General features: G+C 32.4%; 1 long non-coding RNA gene across 2 annotated transcripts; it reads right to left on the reverse strand.

Annotated features, from left to right (window-relative positions):
- Window positions 1-2878: 2878 nt before the first annotated feature.
- LOC134260518 (uncharacterized) lies at window positions 2879-10708 on the reverse strand. 2 transcript variants are annotated; one of them, XR_009990557.1, is made up of 5 exons: window positions 10552-10708; window positions 5154-5238; window positions 4565-4667; window positions 3820-3970; window positions 2879-2977 (listed from the first exon to the last, which is right to left on the reverse strand). It is a non-coding gene; the product is annotated as an uncharacterized LOC134260518 (long non-coding RNA). The 2 variants fall into 2 exon arrangements; XR_009990558.1 differs by lacking the exon at window positions 10552-10708 and adding an exon at window positions 6779-6962.
- Between the last annotated feature and the right edge of the window lie 3018 nt (window positions 10709-13726).

Raw genomic sequence — 13726 nt, forward strand, 5'->3', positions numbered from 1 at the left:
ATTACTTGCAATTGAAGGCTCGCTCAAATACAAATTACTTCCAATTACTTTGAAAAATGTAATTAATTACACTCAATTACAATTACTTTATTCAATTACCCCATCCCTGATATTAATAGAGAACAACTACATTTCTGATTACCATTTATGTCATCTTTTAAGGTTTCGTCAAAGGTCAACATGTCTAAAAGATTATTTTTACAATAGCTCCAAAACTATGTGTGGTATACGGTCAAAACATTTACAGTTCATAAATATATCATTGATTAATACATAGAAAGTATCACTTCATAACAAATATTTTTTAAAATATTTTTCTTTTAGAAAAATTGTATCAGAAAATGTGCATATTTTTTAAAAAATGCACCTGTTTAATTCTGTCCTATATGTGAAAACCATCATTGCAGAAATAATATATGTATATCATTGAAGGGCAAGTTGAACGTGAATGGTCTCTGAAAGGCTGTTATTGAAAGCATGACATGTATAAAGACAAGACCCCTACAGAATCCGCCATTTGCAATGTACTTTCACTTTCAAGTCTTAACATTTGGACAAAATAAACAGGGAAAACAACTTTCCAGAAGCTATCCAAGTCCAACTTGCCCTTCATTGATAAACATATTTTGTTTCTGCAATGATTGTTTTCACTAAAAGCACATAATTAATTAGGTGTATTTTTTTGAAAATATATGCATTTTTAAGAGGAATTTTTCTCAATTAAAATTTTTTCCAAGTATTTTTTTATCAAGTGATACTTTCTATCTGTTAAGCAATGAAAAATTTATAAACTGTAAAAGTTTTAACTTTATACCTCACATAGTTTTGGGGCTATTGTAAAAATAATTTTTTGAACATGTTGACCTTTGACGAAACCTTAAACTAACGCATTTTGGCCAACCAACATCAGTTAGGTGTTTGAAATCTATCTCTTATTTTAGCGAGTAAAAAGCGTCAGAATCAAAACATAACGAAAACTGTGAAAATCTGAACGAAATGATTTCAGTATTTTCATTTTAGCCGAATGTGAGACGTATTTTGGACTCAAAATCCATAAAAAATACGACGAAATCGTAAGAGTCAGCTTAGTATGTAGAGTAGGAAATATGACTTGCATAGATAAGACTGGAGAAAGAAGATTGATATTGTTTAACATCACATTCGCGAATTTTTCTCTCGTACAGACACGTCACCTTATGCCGGTGATGCGCTTCATATTTACACCTATACTCGGCACTTAGGGCCATTAAGCAGTGAAGGTTCTTTATCGTGCCAACGCCTTCCGAGACCTACGTTTTTAAGAACACGTCTTGAAGACCCCCGACTTTCAACTCACTGTTTGTTCATAGATATTGGAGGCGGAAGAAGCCAGCCACACACCAAAGACAACTTAAAACCAAGATTAATAACGTATTATAATCAGCTCTTTAAACCAAATCATAAAGTTATTTTAATCAATATATAAAAGGTTAGTAACTAAAGGAAGTTAGGTCAAGTCAGACCATTTATAGAAGAGTTTCTTTTCACAGATTTTTACCTTTGTAGAAAAAAAAGTGGGAAATGTGTTTTCAACCTGCAGAATACTACAATCAAGACATGAATATGTTTCTGGAAAACTTTAACAAGCATAATTTGAAAAATTGCCAAAGCCTAGAGAAAATAAGTCCTTATCATGGATTGGGCAATGAAATTCCTTCCATAGATTTACAGAGAAAAGCAAATCGATTCTTATGGAGAAAATTATGCATTACCACGATGATGACACTCGTATATCACTGAGAAGGGGCCATCTCCTTGGGCCTAGATTTCAGCAATGTATAGGAAAAGATAAGGTAGTAGTAAAGGGTTTCAACCTTGACCTAAAAACTTCGTCTAATGTCAGTGGACATCTAATGACCAGTAGTATTCCGACAGTGAAGTGTGAGCCTGATCACAGGGTGAAAAAAGTGGTTTCCCATCACGGGAAGCTTTATGGAAACCACATGGAAACCTCAAGTTTACATCATGTTTCCCAGTGGTTTCCGTAGCGGATGCTAGGTTATTCCGTCAAGTTTCCGTGACACGGAAACCCCCTACGCTCCGATTCCAAGGTATCCCGAACCATGGAAACCTCTGTAAACCTGAAGTTTCCCGAACATCCATGTAGTTTCCCGTAATGGGAAACCTGAAGATTCCACTGGTTTCCAGAATCAGGAAACTTGATGGAATCGGAGCGTAGGGGGTTTCCGTGGAATGGAAACTTGGGGGAATCTTTAGGTTTCCTTTTATGGGAAACTACATGGAAGCTCGGGAAACCTCACGATTCCTAAAGTTTCCACGACTCAGGAAACCATATGGAATCGGAGCGCAGTAGTTTCCGTGGAATGGAAACTTGATGGAATCTTTAGGTTTCCTTATACGGGAAACTACATGGAAGCACGGGAAACCTCACGATTCCTAAAGTTTCCTTGACTCAGGAAACCATATGGAATATGAGCGTAGTGGTTTCCGTGGAATGGAAACTTGATGGAATCTTAAGGTTTTCTTTTATGGGAAACTACATGGAAGCTCGTGAAACCTTATGATTCCTGCAGTTTCCTTGACTCGGGAAACTATATGGAACTTGTGTAACACTTTCTGTGTGGCAGAAACTTGGTGGAATTATCTGGAGTCCCATTCCTGGTGGAATTACTGGGAAACTTCAAGATTCCCTAACTTTTCTAAAGGAAGCAATGTGAAATAATGTGTATTCTTTTAAAAATCTATCAAAAAAATTTATTACATGTAAAAGAAAGAAGCATTACCATTTTATATGTTTAATAATTCATTTGATGTACAAAAACTGTAACTGAATTTTTCAATGATATCAAAATATTAAATAAATCCTTATATCTTAGATAAACAATGGAACAGTCTTTCACATTTAAGTCCATTCATAAGGGTAATTAAGTACTTCTTTCAACATCAGTTTCCTGGATTTCTTCACATCACCTTTGATCTGCAATATTCATACAAAATTATTATATGATGTCAGAATTATAATGCTTGAATATAACTTAGAAATCTGAAAGATCAGTCAATGTCCTTTAATATACCAATATCAATAATTACTTTCCATGACCATGATACATATGATTTCAGCATTTAATGTATCTCTTTAATATTTAATGCTTTATGATAAGTGAAAAAAAAATAACATAAGGCCAAGCTTAAAAAATTCTTTGTTTGCAGTTGCCGACCTATAATTTTTAGTCTGAGTAGGTAGGTAGGCAATTTTTTTTTTTTTGAAAAAAAAATATTTCCAGATCTTTGTTAGATAACATAAAATAAAGTTTTTCATAGGCCTACTTTACATGAATAAGCTGCACTCTTGGTATGATTGATAAAGAAAAAAATTGAAAATGAAACAGTTTTAATATCCTGAAAAATTGGAGAGAAAAAAAATATTACAAAATGGCTAAAAAAAAGTTTGGGTCGGGTGCATTTTCAGTGGGTCGGTCGGCAACTGCAAACAAACAATATCTTATTTTAGGCCTAATATAAATAATGTTTTCAGCCTTATTATGTCATTGAGAATATATTACTACATGTATCTCATACTAAGAACCCTGCTTTAAGTTTGATTAGTTTGAGAGTAAACATACTCTTTATAATAACAAAAATATTTGGGAGAGATTTTTTCTTATTTTGATATTCGACCTAGAAATTGGTTGAAGATCATTGCAGACCCTCCACGGAGTCCACCCCATTGCACAAAAGCTAGATTACACCAGGCAGGGGAGAAATATACTCTGGACTACGATTTTTAAATAAAGATATACAGTAGATTTTGATACTGACCTTTGACCTAGAAAATTGGTCCAAGGTCACTCTTCATCCACTATCCACAGGCTCTCTGTAGTTTAAGTTTGAGAGAGAAATATGCTCAGAACAAGTGATATCAGATGGAGTGATGGGTAGACACTGTCTTAGGGCATCCACAGAACAGGACCTAAAAATAATGCAATATATATGTATTACAGTATACATGGTATAGAAACACATGTACTTGTATATTAATGACTTATCATATGCTGCATTGGACACATATGATTTTATCATGGTTTAAGTATACATGCATCTTATGAGTAATTTTATACCGGTATTGCATGTACGCTCAGTTTATTTAAGAAATAAATAACAAGTTTATAAACTTCAATGGGAGAGAAACCACAAATGTATATATAAACAAGTAATTTAATTTTTTTTTTTACATATATTGTCCAACATTATTTACATCCATTCATAATGTTCATAAATTGGCTGATCAAAATTCAGTCAGTTTTAGATCTATATGATATACCATAAAGGATTTTCACATTTACAAAAGTTATTCCCCTTCGCAGGGTCGATCTGGGGTCAACCAGCTTAAGACCCTGTTTTCCGTCTTGAACCGTATCAACTTTGAGGGACAATATCTTAGAAATAAAATCAGTATGAACATATTCATTATGATTTTCATGTTGCCCCCATACTCTGCCAATACAGATACAGATTGTAATTGTCCAATATTTTTGAAGATTGAAAATATTAACAAGTAACTTACAAAGGACAAAGTGGAAAAAATGAGCGATACGCCAACAATTGGAAAAAACTCTTAGGAATGTGAAATTCGTCTATTGGTGAAGATAATTCCTGTTTTAATGTCACTCAAAAATTAAGAGACATTAAAATTTAAGCCCTATTGTCATACATGCATGTTGTTTTTTTCATCCATATAACCTTTTAGTATCATAAAATTTACCAAAATTTAATTCTTCAAATAATTTCATTGAATATCTTTAAAATAAAGGAAACCCTAAAAACTTAGTGACTTGCAGAAATTATTCCTTGGAGAGAAAAAAATCTATCATATTTCATATAGCATGTGCATAATGAGCCTTTTTTTTTCATTTAGAACATATGGTATGTGCCTCGTTTTATTGAAGTGTATGTATTAGAGAACTGATTGTATGTCAATCATAGCAATACACACATAACATGGAGGGGGCAAATTGTTTCAGCCCTAGCTTTTACATAAAACTTCTTGTAGCTCACAGCTGATATACCACAGTTCAGTATTTAAATAAAATTTAGAATCTTTTTTTTCAGGCAATTGTCCTATACATAGGAACCATGAATGAAGTACCACTTACCAAATGACCACATCCTGAATCATCATACATTTTCTATGATTTTATCTCACTGGTTTTCTTTTAAAGTTACACAGTTTTCTTCTCTCTGAAATGATAAATTATGTCCAGGTACTATTGCATTCTAATTTTTAAAAACTAATTATGTAATAGCATTAGCAACAGCCGGGATGGAAGAAAAAATAACCAGAAGTCTCTGTCGAGACTGTAGCTCTACTGGTTTGTACTTATCAAAAACTGATGCACAGAATTATGTATCTTGGTATAGTCTACTTGTGTGCCAAGTTATATTGAAATCAGACTAAAATTTAAGGAGTAGTGTTTGCAGACAGACGGACGGACGCCGGACGCTTTACTTTCGCATAAGCTCTACTGGTCAGAGACCAACAAAACAAGATGTGCTTGTTAAACACAGCAACAAAGTTCGAAAAAGCAATTTTTTTAGCATACAGGTCACAGTCAAGATCACTGACACATAATCATTGTCCTTGTTGCCATTTGAAAGCACTTCATTAGTGGAGTATGCATACTAAAGTAAATATGAAGCCACTATCTCGACGTATAGTTCTAAAGTTATGGTGAAGGTTTAAGTTGACAACAGACACTCAGACAGACACACAGATATACAGTTATGGCAAAAGTTTGAACATTATAACTTGGTATACACACAGCCACTTCGAGGTATCTAGGGTAAAATTCACAGCACAGTGGGACTGCATTTTGACTTCGAGGGATCAAGGGTTTTGAAAGATCAGGGGTTCGAGAAATCAAGAGCAAATCTGCTTAGTTATATAGTGGAAAAAATCGGGACAAGAGCCTCACTTCAAGCGATCAAGAACTTCCGAGAAATCGAAGTTCAAGCCATCAAGAGTTACCTGTATATACTGATATAAGAAGCATGTTATTATTTGCAATTTTGACCTAATGACAGCTAAATCTGTTCAGTAAGACAATACCGTGTACATGTATGTAAGTAGTTTTATTGTGCATGATTATTTACTTATTTTCTTGATCTTCTCAACTTGAAGTGTTCTGTATTTTATTACCAAGTTTGTAATAAACATAATGAAACATACCTTTTTCCACATCACATCCTGTATCAGACCTTCGACCAATATCAGCCCTAGGGTCTCTGTCCCTCTGGCTGAAATTGGTGTCTCGGGCTAGGATGCGATATGGAAAGGAGTATGTATTATTCGCTATACATTGACCTACTCAGGTCAATAATTGTGAAAAAACTGATAATTCAAGCTGATGATTCATTTGCATTTCATGACATACTATCAATATTAATTCACTATTAGGATTTTCTTTTATTACATCTTCATCTCAACAGGTTAGACATTACAAAAAAGAATCTTTTGAGCAGTAAACTATTTCAATAAACAATAAAACAAACCTAATCTCTTCAGAAAAGAGGACAGGCTTTCACCTACATTCACTTTTTTATGTATATTTTCCCTCCATATCATCGTCATGCATATGATTAAGGGTTATGCTATTCGCTACAATCTGTTCTGATGAGGATATCCTTCATGAATAATCGGATAAGCTGAGATTAAAGACACTTTTTGTAAAAATATCGATGCTTTTATCAAAGTTTTGAACCAAAAATATTTAATTTATACCTTGCCATAAGTCGTAAGTTCCAAAAAAAACAAGAGTTGGCTCCCAAAAGTCAGAAAACACATGTGGTATTCAAACCGGATGTTCTACAGTTTGAATTTAATTACGAAACCATGTTCGGTGTAACTATTATCATCCGGATAATTTGAGCGGGGTTTAAAATATTTTTTTTTAAATTCCGAAAAGTATTCATTTATGTTTTGTTTTGAACATATTTTATTGACAATATGTCAAAGGGATCGGACACAAGTTCTAGCAACTTAGATAGTCCTCTCCCATACATAATATCTCAATAGCCATACAACATTAACAAAATTTTACAATAATATATACATTTACATAGAAGAACAAAGACAATTGTTTTATGAATAAGGAAATAATATCAATTATTAATAATGGTGATAATAAATACAGTGTTGATATTATAAAAATATAATAATTTCAATAGAGATAACACAATTCATTGTTGATTAAAACGACCTGATTCCTGAATAAATTTTTGAACAATACCGAATATTTTTTCATTTTCCTGCGAAGATAAGGAATCATCTCCCCATAGTAATTTATGCACATTAATCATTTTTACATTATTAGTTACTAGTAGTGCATTCATCATTAAGCGTCTAGGTTCAAAATATTTTCTACAAACAAAGAAAAAATGATGACTATCCTCCTTCATACCACAAGAACAATTTGGATTACTTATGATATTACATCTATACAGATCATTATTTAAAATACAATTGTGTCTTAATTTTGTATGTAAAATGTTCAGATACCTTCTACCATATGAAAAATACTTGGGAGGCTTATCTTTATTATTACTCAATTTTCTTTTAAAACTTCCTATTGAGGTTATTTCCCTTGTTTCATTGCTCAGTGAATTCCATTTGCGTACAGTATCGGGGACAAATGATTTGTTGTATAATTCAAGCCTGCATTTAGGTAAAGAATAATCAAATGAATTTCGAGTATTGTAATTTGAAACAGTGTTTCTAACCATCGGTACAATGTTTTTTAGGTAATCAGGAGCTAGGTTATTGTGGATTTTAAACATTGTTAAAAGTTTGGCTTTGTCTCTTCTTATTATAAGAGGTTCTCAACCTGTTTCAATATACAACGAATTTCTTGATGCTAATACTGAAAGACCAGTCACTATTCTTGCGGCTGTCAGTTGAAGCTTTTCAAGTTTATCAATATCTGCCAGCGAACAGCCTGACCAAACTTCAGATGCATACTCAAGTTGTGGTCGAATAAAGGAAGTGTAAAGTTTGGATAAAGTATCTTTAGACACTGAAAATTTAAGTTTTTTGAGAAGTCCTAGTTTTTTGTAGCCTTTACTGACAATACTATCAATGTAATCTGACCAACCTAATTTAGTTGAGAAAATAACACCTAGATGTTTATGTTGTGATACATATTCTAACTGACAGTCTTCAAAAAATAATTCAGGTAACTGGTTTGTATTTTTTAAGCTGAAAAATAATACTTTTGTTTTACTTGGATTAAATTTCAATAACCATTTTTTGGACCATTCATCCAGAATTTTTAAGTCATGATTTAGATGATGTTCAATGAGACGCACGTCACTCGAGCTTTTTTGTAAAGAATTATCGTCTGCAAATAGTCTGCAAACAGTTATCATGTTTTCGGCTACATCATTCACATATATCAAAAATAAAAGAGGGCCAAGGACAGAGCCCTGGGGTACCCCAGCATGCACATTTTTCACAGAAGAAAATAAATTTTTATACATAACTTTTTGTTTTCTATTGTACAAGTAACTTTCCAACCATTCTAACATATTACCGGAGATACCATACATTTTTAATTTATAAATCAAACCCCTATGCCAAACCCTATCAAAAGCTTTTGATAAATCACAAAAAACCATACAACAATGTTGCCCTTCATCAATACTTTTTACAATAGTATGATATGTTTCTAAAAGTTGGTACACAGTTGAGTGACCAGGCAGAAAACCTGCCTGATATTTGTAGAACAAATTATTTGTGTGAAAAAAATTATATACATGTTTGAATACAACTCTCTCAAATATTTTACTCACACAACTCAAAAGAGATACAGGTGTATAATTTGAAGTGACTGATGGGTCATCTTTTTTAAATAATGGAAGGACATGTGCTAGTTTCCAACTTTCAGGATAAACTTTGAGTCTAAGAGATTCATTAAATAACAGACAAAGTGGCTTAGCTATGGATTCTTTACAAGATTTTAACATTTTGTGGCTGATACAATCAGGGCCCACAGCTTTATTTACGGGCAGGATAGAAATAATATCAATAATCTCGCTTTCTTGGATATTTACGTCACAAAATTTTTCTTCATTTTTGGACTCAAAATCAGGTAGCTCATATTCTTCATCTTTTATATCAGAGATGGATGTAAAAAAGTTATTTAGTAATTCAATTTTCTCTTTATCGGAAAATGCGTATACAGGATCACCATTCTCATTCAACTGTTTAATAGGGGGTATTTCGGATGAAGTTTTAGTGTGAAAGACATCTTTTAGTAATTTCCAGTACAACTTGTTATTATTTTTATTTGCGTCGTTTAAATGAGAATCAATGTTGTCGTAGTAATTTCCTCTGGCATATTTTTTCATATTATTTACTTTATTTCTAGCTTTCCGAAATTCTTCTTTATCTGATTCTTTCTTGGTTTTCTGTGCTTTTTTTCTTAATCTATTCCTAAGTCGTATAGCTGTTCTTAATAATGAATCCATCCATGGTTTGTCGTTTGGTCTTATTGTAACAGTTTTTTCGGGTATACATTTGTGTATAATTAGCATAAATTGTTGTGTAAAGTTTGTTGTTGCGGTTTCAATATCAGTTGATTTTGAAATAATGCTTTCCCAATCAAAGTTGTTTATTAAAATATTAAGTTCTTCTAAATTTGCTTCTTTATAGCTCCATACTTTACGTTTGTACGAAGAATTGTTACAGTAATTTTGTTTCACATATATATACGTAGCTTTGTGGTCACTGATATTTGTGTCAACCATTAATGTACCTGAATCGAACATAAATATTTCACGACTAATAATAATAGGGTCTATCAGAGTTTTTGTAACTTGTGTTACTCTCGTAGGTTCGTTTATTACGTTTAAAAGCCCAGCCATGTTCATGATATTATAAATTTCATGGTTTGGATTTATTTGAAGAAAATCTACATTAAGATCCCCAAGTATTATAATTTTGTTTGACATATCACTTATTCTTTCAATGGACCATGAAAATTTCCCCCAAAAATCATTGCTCGAGTTTGGTGGACGATAAACACAACAAATGAATAAATTATTGTTTGGTTGTTCAATTTCGATCCAAATACTCTCTATGCTTCGTGGTTCTAAATCTTCCCGTCGAGTAACTTTTAGAGAGTTAGAGACATATATCATGATTCCCCCTCCATATGAATTCCTATCCTTCCTATTCATTTATATATATAGAGAGAACATACACATGGAGCATACATTTTAATAAACATGATAAAAGGCGAAACGTTGTAATTTTACAACATACAGCATGCACATGCACGGTGCCTTCATAATATAAGTTATGCTATATCAACGTCTCAAATTTCTCTCTCTCTCTCTCTCTCTTTCTTTCTGCAATATATACACTTAACAATTTAAAACTTAGGTATCCAACTTTTCAAAATGGCGTCAAAACAAAAGTTGCCTCCGATAGTGAAGATTTGTTGTTGCCAAATATTACAACTATTTACCGTAAAAAGTTAACAAAAATATACGTACACTAATCCTTCATCGTTGGCCATTGCATTTATCACAGTCTTAAAGACACTGGGTGGTGAAACCATCTTAACTTTTCACATTTACCAGCTGCTTACACCTTCTTCTTCGTCCTTCTCGATCCTCCAAAAATGGCGCCTCGGTAAATTGACCAATGAAATAAAGCGCCTACAGAGCGATGCAGGATGGGAAATATAATCTGTTTACATTCACTATGATTAAGTGCGATTATGAGATCTTATATTAGAATTTAATTAAGTTTTCCCCTTTTCATGGAATAAAAAGAGGGGCTCCTAGATATTTTTGCCGATATGATGTGTAGGCCTAGTATATTTAGAAAAAAAAGCGGTTAAATACATGAGGCAAGAGCAGAAAAAAAAATTGTTTCTTGCTTGACACCTCAACTTATTTGCCTTCGGGATATGGGTTTCGGGGCTTGGTTGTTGGTAGTGGCCGTCCTTGCTGAAAGTAGCCCCCCCCCCTCCCCACACACACACACACCTCTCCCCGCTTCTTTTAACTGTTACATGTATGATTATGAATTTATAATTTCACACCAAAAGATGTTAAATTTTTAAAAGCACATTTTTTTTATTGTGAACTTTCCACAGGAATCCTAAAAGGCATGAAAATAAGCTACAATTATAATATGATTATCAAGAACAGTTTTTTAATTTCAATAGTGATGATTGAAAAGTTCGGTGTTTAATTCATTGCTAATAAATTGTTGTGTTATTTTTTGGGGGGGGGATTAAATTACAAATCGAACTCCCTCCATTTCGGGGTTTAATTAGATTTTGAGCCTGCAATCAATATTACTGGTGGACCTGCTAGACTTTTCTCTAATTGCTACATATACATTGTACTTTAACATGTTTAAACTCCTTGGCCTTTAGCTAAAAAAAATTCCCACATCATTTTAACACGTAAAATTGTTAGATGAATCAGAATGTTGAAAACCTTTTTCTTAGGAGAGTTATATCTCTAGGTGGAACAAAACTAACATCTCATCAAAGACAGGAAATATAACAGTATTTTAATTCAATATTTTAGTCGTGATTGGTATAAGTGAAGTCATGGGAAAGATGTCGAAATTCATCTATACTCGTTGATGTGCAGGGCTGTACTTATGCATATAGCTTTAGCTGGTCCCGCCCTGTATTTCTTTTAATGTTTTTTTTTTCGTTAAGAAATCTGGTAAGGTACATGTATGCTAGTAAAAATAAAATCCCTGTTAGTTTATTACTCTTTCGGAAATTACTTTCCTACAGGCCTGAAGATCGAGTCTATTAGTCACGCAAGTTTTTTTTATAAAAAGAGTAGCATGTCGGCGAATAAAAATAAAGTAGTGTACACCATAAATAAAGAAATGTTTGTTGAAGTATTGACAAACTTCATACCTTTATAGAATGAAATCAACAAAAACTGCACAAAAATACAATCGTGACAATTATACAATGAATATATTATACAATTAATTCTTTTAATAGATTGCCTTAGCATGCACTACTTTAAAAGCCATTGTTCTTAAGGAAAACAAAATCATGCAAAATATTATAGACTTTTCTTTATCTAGAGCAATGGCCTTTGGAGAAAAAAAAAATGGCTAAAAATTTTTTAGTTTGTAAAATATAATGTATGTGCATTTAGGACCCTACATTGTAATTTCATGCGAAAAGTGCAGGCGTTTACTACACGGGGATCTGCGTACATATTTAAACAAAAAAGGGGGGAAAACGTTTTATGTGATGAATTATATTATAAACATTTATCTAATAAATGTCTTTGTAGTACGTTAGATTACAAATTTCACACAAAAACCCATCAACAATATTAAATACAGTTTTGATTTCACATTAATCTATTAACGTCATTCTGATTTAATATAATTATACACGACGAGAATTAAGATCTATTCAATACCTATAGAAAATTATATAATTTCTAAAGAGGAGAGCTTTATTTTAAATCAGTAATGAAAATTGAAATAAAAATTCTGAATAGTTTGTTCTTTCATTGAACTTCTTAAATGTAGGTTATTTTATAAATATGTTCTCTTGTATAACTTTAGTTATGGAATATACAATTTTTTAAATGATAAAAGAAACACGAATCATCATCTTAATTTAAAAGAATTTTCGGTCGGAGACTGTGTGTGTACATGCTCGACAACAGCCCATTGTTCCCTTTAGGTACAAAACCGTCTCAATTCACATAGAATATACAAAAAATACACAGTGACAGGTGTCTTCGCGGCACGTGTCTCCACCTGATATGGCACGTGAGGACAGGTGTCCCTAATTACACAGGCCGATCATAGTGACTTTTTCAAAAGCGTTTTTTTTTTTGGGGGGGGGGGGGGGCTTCTCAAGAAAAAAAAATAAAAAGCAACCCATCCACCCCAATAATAAAAACAATGATTTAATAAATTAAAAAAGACAATATTCACTATTGATAGTAAAATACTAGTATGATAATACTCAGCCCCAAGCCAATTCGATGAATAACTCTTATCTGACCAGTTTATATTAATTCATATTAAAACAAAATCTTTATCAATTTCTAAACTCGTATTTAAAAACTTGAAACACTTAAAATGTAATTTTGACAAACCAATTGAAGTATTTTTTTCCTGACCAATTACCCCGGTATATAAGAAATGCCAACCTCTGGTATCTAACACAAATGCCTGGTAAGGTACCTTGATGTCTTGTGAATACATGTAATTATGTAAAAATAATTCTTCAATGTCAATTGCAAAATATTGGAAAAAAAATTAATTATTTTATTGAAGAACGTCTCACCTGTCCTCAATCAGTAATCGTAACTTGACATATTTCTTTATATACTTTTTAATCGATCTTTTTAGTAAACCTTTTCTGTAAATAATTTCATTAAATGTACCCTTCCTTAGCTCTTCCATTTTTTTCAAAGGAACATTCATCATAGACAGCTTCAAGAAAGAAGGATCGGAAATGATTGATTTCTACATAACTGCATGCACTTACTTTTTCCTATTCCACTTCACGCATTCTATACGAGTTTACCAAAACTTATGTGATAAATCAAATTCAAAATTAAATTAAATTAAATAAAATTCAGTTAAATAAAATTAAATTAAAATTGAATTGCATTCATGGTGCTGAAATATCAAATCAACCACACAGAAATACACATC

Source organism: Saccostrea cucullata, unplaced genomic scaffold (genome assembly GCF_032062105.1).
Source record: "Saccostrea cucullata isolate Sc308-1 unplaced genomic scaffold, CSIRO_AGI_Scuc_v1 ctg2137, whole genome shotgun sequence".
Classification (NCBI taxonomy): domain Eukaryota; kingdom Metazoa; phylum Mollusca; class Bivalvia; order Ostreida; family Ostreidae; genus Saccostrea; species Saccostrea cuccullata.